Source organism: Lynx rufus, unplaced genomic scaffold (genome assembly GCF_022079265.1).
Source record: "Lynx rufus isolate CCGP_SWC_20201006 ecotype Redwood Valley unplaced genomic scaffold, mLynRuf1.p SCAF_37, whole genome shotgun sequence".
Classification (NCBI taxonomy): Eukaryota; Metazoa; Chordata; class Mammalia; order Carnivora; family Felidae; genus Lynx; species Lynx rufus.
In genome coordinates this window covers 3,643,169-3,651,044 of record NW_025814853.1, presented here as the reverse complement: position 1 = coordinate 3,651,044, position 7,876 = coordinate 3,643,169, and the positions used below count along the sequence as shown (strand labels likewise).

General features: G+C 56.7%; 1 long non-coding RNA gene across 1 annotated transcript; it reads right to left on the bottom strand.

Moving 5' to 3' along the window:
• Positions 1–1,601: 1,601 nt before the first annotated feature.
• LOC124522475 (uncharacterized) lies at positions 1,602–5,368 on the bottom strand. The gene is made up of 3 exons (XR_006964787.1): positions 5,176–5,368; positions 2,510–2,652; positions 1,602–1,696 (listed from the first exon to the last, which is right to left on the bottom strand). It is a non-coding gene; the product is annotated as an uncharacterized LOC124522475 (long non-coding RNA).
• Positions 5,369–7,876: the final 2,508 nt, after the last annotated feature.

The window sequence follows — 7,876 nt, the reverse complement described above, 5'->3', positions numbered from 1 at the left end:
AGTGTGAGCCGCAGGACTTCATCCCTTTGCAGTAGGGGTGCCACTTGAATGGGCAGCCCCACCCAGAACCAGGAGAAGCAGGCAAAGCCAGCCTTGGAGGACAGGTGGTGGCCAGCTTGCTGAGTCTGTCCGGACATGGTGGTGGGAAATCCAAGTGGGCCTCACCTTCCTTGGGTCCGAGGTTCAGGCTGGACAAGGAAGGGCCTCCAGAGCCCCATGTGGGATGTGAAGTGGGAGTCCTGGGGGCCTGGGGAGGGTCCAGGGGTGTAATCACATGTGCTTGGGCAAACCTTAGAGACAGTGGTGAGAGGAGTCAGGCAGGCGTGGGGGGAGGGTCAGGTGCTGGAACCTTGCTTGGTGAATGTGGGGGAAGGCCAGATCATGGGCATGGCTTACAGACATTTGCACCTAAGGTCACCAAATGCCATAGGCAAGGCCAACAAGGCAGTGACTGGATTCCATTACAGACTCATTCTTCTGGCCTGATTTGTGCACCCCTTACAGAAGCTAGGAAGCACTTCTTCAAGAACCTCTACCGCATGGGCTCTGGGAGCACGGCAGGGTGGTGAGTTTGCCCCAAGAAATGAGGTGCTGGGTTGGGAAGAGTCCTGTGCCCCTCACACACAGTTAGGGTTAGGGTTGCACCCCACAGAACACCCCAGTCCCTGCACTGCCTGAGGACCATAAGGGCCATACGGCCCCTCTGAGGCAGCTACCTGCATGACAATGTTCAAGACGTCCCTCTACATCTAGACCTATGACCAAGGTCTCAGCGGGCCCTGAAGACGGGGTTCAGAGTGTGCCTTGTGAGGAAGTGGGCTGCATTCCAAAAGAACTACCTGAGTTGTCTAATCTATGCACAGAATGTGTGGGAATGGATAGAGTGGAAGGAAGGTAATGTTGGATCAGGCCAAATTCAAAACAGTTGACATGGGCTCACCAAGCAGAGACTCTGTGTTAACACTGCAGTTTGGGGTTAGGGTTAGCACTGACAGCCTGGGTGGCTGAAACGTGGACCAAAAGATGGCCACAGTGAGTGGGTTAGAAATGCCTGAGCTGCCCTGGTCCAATGTAGAAAAAGGGACCCAAAGGGTTAGGGATGTTGGAGTGACTCGGTCATCTAAGACCAGTTCACCTACATGGAGCTTCCAGAAGATGCAGCTTCCCCCAAGGCTGTGAGGAGTGAATGTGTGAGGTGACCCTAGCACCCTGAAGAACTCTGTGGTCCCTCCATGCAGGTCAGAGGGGACCACACCAGCTCAAGTAACCTGAATGTGACAGAGTACTTGGATCCTGGGGTGGCAGAGACACTCACCTGCCAAAGGCAAGGTGGGCGTGGTTCCCCGGGTGGACAGCAGAGTGGAAGCAGCAGTCACAAGGACTCACAGAGACCTGTGGTGTTGGCTGGTTGGTCATGGCAAGGCTAGATGTCAAACACACAGGAAGCCCAACGAATTCTCACTTGATCTACTTAAGCAGAGAAGTTCTGGGTCAAATGTGGGAAAGTCTGACATTAATCATAAAAAAACAGAGTCCTGGCCCCTCCATCAATTCTCAGACCTGAGCCAGTTATAGACACAGAACACCTTGAAGTGGGAGAGACAGGGTTCCCTCAAGGAAGGTCCTGGAGCATCACTGAACTGTAATCTTTCCCCGGTCTTCACCTTCTGTGGCCTCTCATCCAGGGAACTGTGCTCTGGGGAAAAGGGAATAATCAGAGCTTTCCGGGACCACCAGTTACAGATTTTGAACAGACACTGACTCCAAGGGACCCAGACCATCACAGTCACAGTAGTCCAGCCAGAGTGGGGGCTCCTGGAGGCCAGGTGGTCCACAGAGTTTTAGCCCATGTCTGTCTCACAGAGGGTCTGGTGTGGCCCTGAATGCACCCTGTGTTTACTTCCCCAGTTCCAGAATGCTTGATTGGGATCAACACACCCAGCAGCTGTCCACGTCCCCACGCCGGTTCCCAGACCTGTGTAGTGAGGCCTATTTGGGAGGGAAAGGCCAAGTAGGGCCACTAGAATCATCTCTACTGGGAAAAGAGTAAGCCCAAAGCAGCCCATACTCCTGGAAGGATTGCGAGATTAGTGCCACCATCGAGGACGTGGATGGTGCAGGTTCCCCTATTTGGCCTGTGCAGGAGGGTCCTGGAGAGTGACAGAGGGCCATCGTCAGCTCAGCTGGGTGGTGGCTGCCCCAGTGGCAGCTGCTGCCCTGGCTGCACTTTCATCTCTTGAGCAAATTAACACAACCCTGGTGCCCGGAGTACAGCTACTGCCCTGGGGAGATGCCTGTCTGTCCACCCATGCCCGCTAGGCCCCAGGAGAAGCTTGCTCTCAGCTGCAAGGCCAGACGTGCACCTTCACTGTCCAACCTCGGGGTAACATCAACTCTCCAGCCCTATGTCATAATTTATTTCACAGGGACCTCGATCGCTGTTCCCTTCCACAAGATCTCACACTTGTCCATGATACCGATGACGTACTAGCAGCACCTCTAGACTTACTGGTAGGATATCTGCATGACAGAGGCGGGAAATAAGTCCAACAATAATTCAGGGGCCTCCCTCCTCGGTGACACTTCTAGGAGTCCAGACGGGTGGGGCACGTGGAGATATCTCTTCCGAGGTGAAGGGTTAGCTGGCACCGCCTGCAACCAAGAAAGAGGCACAACACTAATAGGTCTCTGGCTTTGGGAGGCAACATATTCCTCCTTTGAGTGTGTTACTCCAGCCAATTTACTGAAGGGCTAAAAGTCTGCTCCTTTCGAGAAGGCCCTGGGGCAGGTCCAGGCTGCTGTTTGAGCTGCTCTGTCACTTGGGCTGCGTGATCCAGCAGATCCAATGGTGCCTGAAGCATCAGGGGCAGATGGGGATGTGGCGTCCGCCACAACCTCCAGCACATTCTGTGTGTGTTATTGGAGGAAGGCAATCCTTGCTTCAATCCACCAGTTCCCCACCTGTAAATGGACTTGATGAAAGCACAGTATGGACCCCACAGGGGCTGTGGGTGGCCCGAGTGGAGCATGCATGGCCAAAGGGTGGGTGTGGTTCCCATTTTCGTTTGTGATTCAGGAGCACAGACAGCTCCTTCCCTCTGTCCCCTCCAGCGTCCAGTCCTGACCGCTCAACCCCGAGCAGCAGTGGCCGCAGGAACTGCTGGCATCTGTTCTAGTGGAGAGTGTGTGTGTTGGGGTGGGGGTGGGGGATGCCTGAGTCCTGCTGCTCATGCCTGTGGGTGCATTGCCTTCCCACAAACCCCTCGACCCTGAGCAGCCACCTGTGTGCCAGCTTTGTGTCATGAGGAAGTGACATGGAAAAGCCTAGAGAGCTCATGAAAATGTTGTCAGTCATATTCCTTAACCAGGAGGGTGAATAAACTTATTGGGGAAAAAATCCATTGTGCCAGAGGAACTGAGAGGAAAAAGAGCAATTTCCCCTTCATCCTGGTCCTGTCCTGCAACAGTGGGTCTCTGTCCCCTTCGTGTTACAGGTGTGTGTGTGCACGTCTTGGGCATGTGAACACGTGTGTGTACACGCCTTGTGAGTGAATGTGTGTTGTGCATGTGTGTGCGTGTACCTGTGTGTGTACACACGTCGTGTGTGTGTGTATGCATCCACATGTGCATGTGCAGGTGGGTGTTTACATGTGCATGTGCATGGATGATCGTGTGGGTGGTGCGTGTGTGTGTGTATCTGTGTGTGCACACGTGCTGTGTGTGTGTGTGCACGTATGCATCCACATGTGCATGTGCAGGAGCGTATATTCATGTGTGTGCGTGTGCGTGAATGATCGTGTGAGTGTGGTGTGTGTGTGCGGGTACATGCCTTGTGCGTGTGTGTGCGCACGTGCGTGTATCTGTGTGTGTGCACACGTGTTGTGTGTGCACATATGCATCCACATGTGTACATGCCGGAGCGTGTAGTCATGTGCGTGCGTGTGCATGGATGATCGTGTGGGTAGTGCGCGTGTGTGCGCATGTGTGCACATGTGTGTGTAGTCCGTGTGGCACTCAGGAAGCTACGGAGGGGCGTCCACGGTGTCCCCCTGGACCTTCAGCAGGAAGTCTGCAGGGAGCTCGCAGGGCCCTCCAGACTGGCGCTGGTGCCTGTGAGGCAGGATCTGGATTTCAAACCCAGTTTAAAAAAAAAAAAAAAATCATAGGGTTGGGGGCCAGGGGGTCGACTTTCTTTTCGTGGCCTGGTTGTCACCCTGGGGGATGCAGCATGGCCACGGCGCCAGTGCGGGGTTGGGGAGGGGGGTAGAGGAGAAAGGAGTTGAAGTCTGTTGGTGTCGACAGGAAGCCCTTTTGTGGGCACTTCTGAATTCCGTCTGTTCTCACTTCTTTTCAAGCCCAGCTGAGGGCGGGCGGAGCGGCTGCCATCTCCCTGGGTGACCAGCTCTGAATATTCACAGTCTCCTGTCCTGGCAACCACCCAGCCTGCCCACCCACAGTCCTTCCTGACCCCTCCTGGGGTCTCCAGGCCCCCAGAGCCCTGCGACCACAGGCAGGGTGCAGGCAGGGACGTGAGGAGGCCCTTGGGGCACAGAACCTACTGGGCCCTCCCCAGCCCCCACTACCTCCTCCCTGCAAAGATGCTGTCTTGGCCCAGCCTGCCCGTGAGGGAGGCCACACTGCCATCCTCAAGGTGGTGGTCAGGGAGGCGCTGACCGGCTGGACTGGGCTAGGCTGGGTGACATCAGCCCTGCCCAGGCTGCAGCTCCTGGAGTCAGATGTGTCTTTCTCACCTGCGGGCCCCAAAAACCTGCTACAACATCTACACATAGGAGGCATTCAACAGGACTTTGACCTCCAGCAGACAGCCACGTGGAAGTCCCCCTGGGTGACTGGGGGACCGGGGGGGGGGTGTCCTGCACAGCATTCCCATGGCCATTGGGTACCTACTTCTCATGGCCAACGTGGAGCCATGTCCCGCACATCACCCGACCCCACGTTCTGTGCAGTCTCCTACAAGTGTGAATCCACCTTGCAGTGTAACTCGAGGGCCACCTCCAGCCTTGGGCACCTCCTTCCCCGACTCAGGCAAGAGGGGGGAAGCCGCTGTGCTGACTGGTGTTCCAGCAAGCCAGGGCTGGGAGGTGGGGAGAGGGACGGGCCTTTGTCTGGGCCCCAGCTCATGGTCAGTGCCCCAGGGTGCAAGCTGGCACTCACATAGGCTTTTCAGGAGGGAAAGGCAGCACAGCCACCACACGCTGCTTCCAGCACCCTCCAAGGAAGGGTCTTCTCTGCTTCTCACGGGAGCCCAGGCAAGACCCCATCACCAGCTCCCACTGCGAGGGCGTGCTGCAGACAGCTTGGTGGGCAAGCCCGGCTCACGCCCTGGCTCCCAGCTCCACTGCGGGGAACACGGCCTTGTGCCCCGGGGCCTTGCTCTCCACCGCCCATGTGGAAAGGCTGGTCCCCACAGGCACACTCCCCATGGAAGGAGAAGATTTGGAGGCACTTTCCTTTCTTTAGTTAAACCCCATGTGTTTCCTGTGCTTCCAAAAATGTCCAAGCAGGAAGTACAAAACCTCAAACAGCAAAAATAACTGTCCCCCAGATGGCCCTGGGGAGGCTACAGGTCACCGTCTGCCTTGCCCGCACTCCGAGGTCTTGGGTCTGTTTCTTGTCATTTTAAATCTGAGCTGAGCCAGCCTAACCTAACCCCACCCATTCCCAAAAGGACCAAAGTTCTGCTCGCAGCTGGCTTGAGGCCTTTCCCTATGCCTCTTTCACTGAGAAGAGGTTTGGATGGTGCAGCAAATACCTCCAGGGCAACTTCAAATGTGCAGAACAAAGGGGCCAGGTAGGGGATCAGGCCTGGTCAGCACGTGGCGAGGGCCCCAGGAGAGGCCGGTGCTGTCAGTGGGGCTCATAGTGTCCACAGGGTGAAAATAGCCACCCAGGCAGCGGGGCGTCCAGAGGGTCCTGTGTCGGGAGTATCAGCGGGGGGTCCCAAGGGTCCCGTGTCAGGAGTATCAGATGCCTGCAACCCCATCCCAGTAGACATGGCATTCTGCCACTTTTTGTTAACACTTCTCCAGCGCATAATCTGGTGAGGGACAGCAGGTGACCGCGCCAGAGCTCCATGCCACCCCTTCTTGTTGGCCCGCACCACCATCCCCCTCCACAGTTAGGGTTCAGGAGCCACTCCCTGGGGAAGCCGGTTCTAGTTCCAGAGGCCCCCTGACCTGGACACACAGAGCATGTAGGGCTCTCGGGTAGCAGAAGGGCAACAGAATGACGTCCAAGCTGAGACCGAGTAACCCCCACCAGCTCTACTGCTGACGTTTTTAGTACGAAAGAATGCATCTCGTGATAGATTTATAGATAATGCAGAGGACGAAATCTCCCAACCACAGGAAGGAGCAGTGTGGTGACATTTCAGGGTGGGGGGTCGCTGAGATCCTCAGATGGGAGGATCACATCTGCCCCCAACGGTGTGCTTGGTAAAGCAAGGTATCTACAGTTTGGGGCACAGCCAGGCAGGCAGGCCCCGTGGAGGTGATGACAGCCCCAATCAGGAGTCTGAGCCTTACTACTGCCCACAGTCGCCAAGGCTGCCGGAGCCAGGAAACTCCCAGGTGAGCTGAGCAGAAGAGGCCGTACCCTCCACACCTTGGGGTGTCAGAGAGTCCTCACTCCCTCCTTCCGGGGGCCTGTGCAGGCATAGTTCTGTCCACCCAGCACCCTCCCTCTCCAAGGGATTCCCTTGCTCTCTCTGGGGACATCACACAGTCCCATGTCCCCCCAAGCCCTGGCCACCAGTTCTTGCTGGGGCTCTGTGACCAACGATCCCAGTTTTCTAAGACAGAGAGGCCTTTGGGACTCAAGACTATGAGGGCTAAAACTGGGACGTTGTGGGTGCACCACAATGAATTGGTTAAGGTAGGTTCCACTGAAGCTGGAGGAAGAAGGCCGCCGGCCCTGGGAGACCATGCTGGCAGGAAGCTCTACCACCCCCGGCCATGGTAAGGCCTCCAGGGCAGAGTGGGGCCCCCGCCTGCCCACAGGGGCTGGCACCAGCAGACACAGGGCTCTGTTCCCTGATAACATCAGTGGGACCATGGGCACCAGCGACCAGCCGACACCATGTTTTTAAGCCAGTTCAAAACAGTTCAGCCAGGAGTCCTGGCTTTCCAGATTCACATATGGGCAAAGCCACAGAGTGATGTCAACATCAAATCTGACCACCAGATTTGGCCCTGCATGAGAATGTCACCTTGGGTGTCCCAGACATTAAACCTTCTCCATCCAGCTGACCTTCCTCCCTGATGGCTCCCACAGGGCCTCACATGGATTCCAGCAGAGCTGAGCTACAGCCTGGCAGTTTTTCTCTGCTCCCCTGTGATCTCCCAGCCCCACACCCACTTGGGTTGCAGACATCACTGTTTCCAATTTGGAGGCAAGGACATGAAGGTAAAGGGAAACTGATGAGCAGGCTGGGGCCTAGGGCTGACCCAGAGCCCCTCACCACAGTGCCCCTTGGCACCGTCTGGCTCTCTGTGTGGGGCCAGACCTGGCTGTAGATGTTGCTGCCCTGTGGCCACTGTGCTGGTGCCCCGAGGTTGGGGAATGTCTCTCTGAGGCCCGGCCCCTCCAGTCCATTCCAGGGAGCAGGTACAAGGGAGGAGCCAGAAGGCACCCTGCGCAGCTCCCAGTTCACCTGGACATAGCCAGGGCCAATGGCCACCGGCACTTCCCTCAGCTCCAGGGGACACAGGGCCTGTGAGCCAAGAGTGAGGCCACATGGGTGAACTCTTCACCTGTTCGTGGCCCTGGTTTCGTGCCTGCACAGCTCCTCAGAGCCCCCAGGCTGCCTCCTGCACTGGGGGCTCTGCAGACGGCAGGGACTCGTCAACCAAATCCA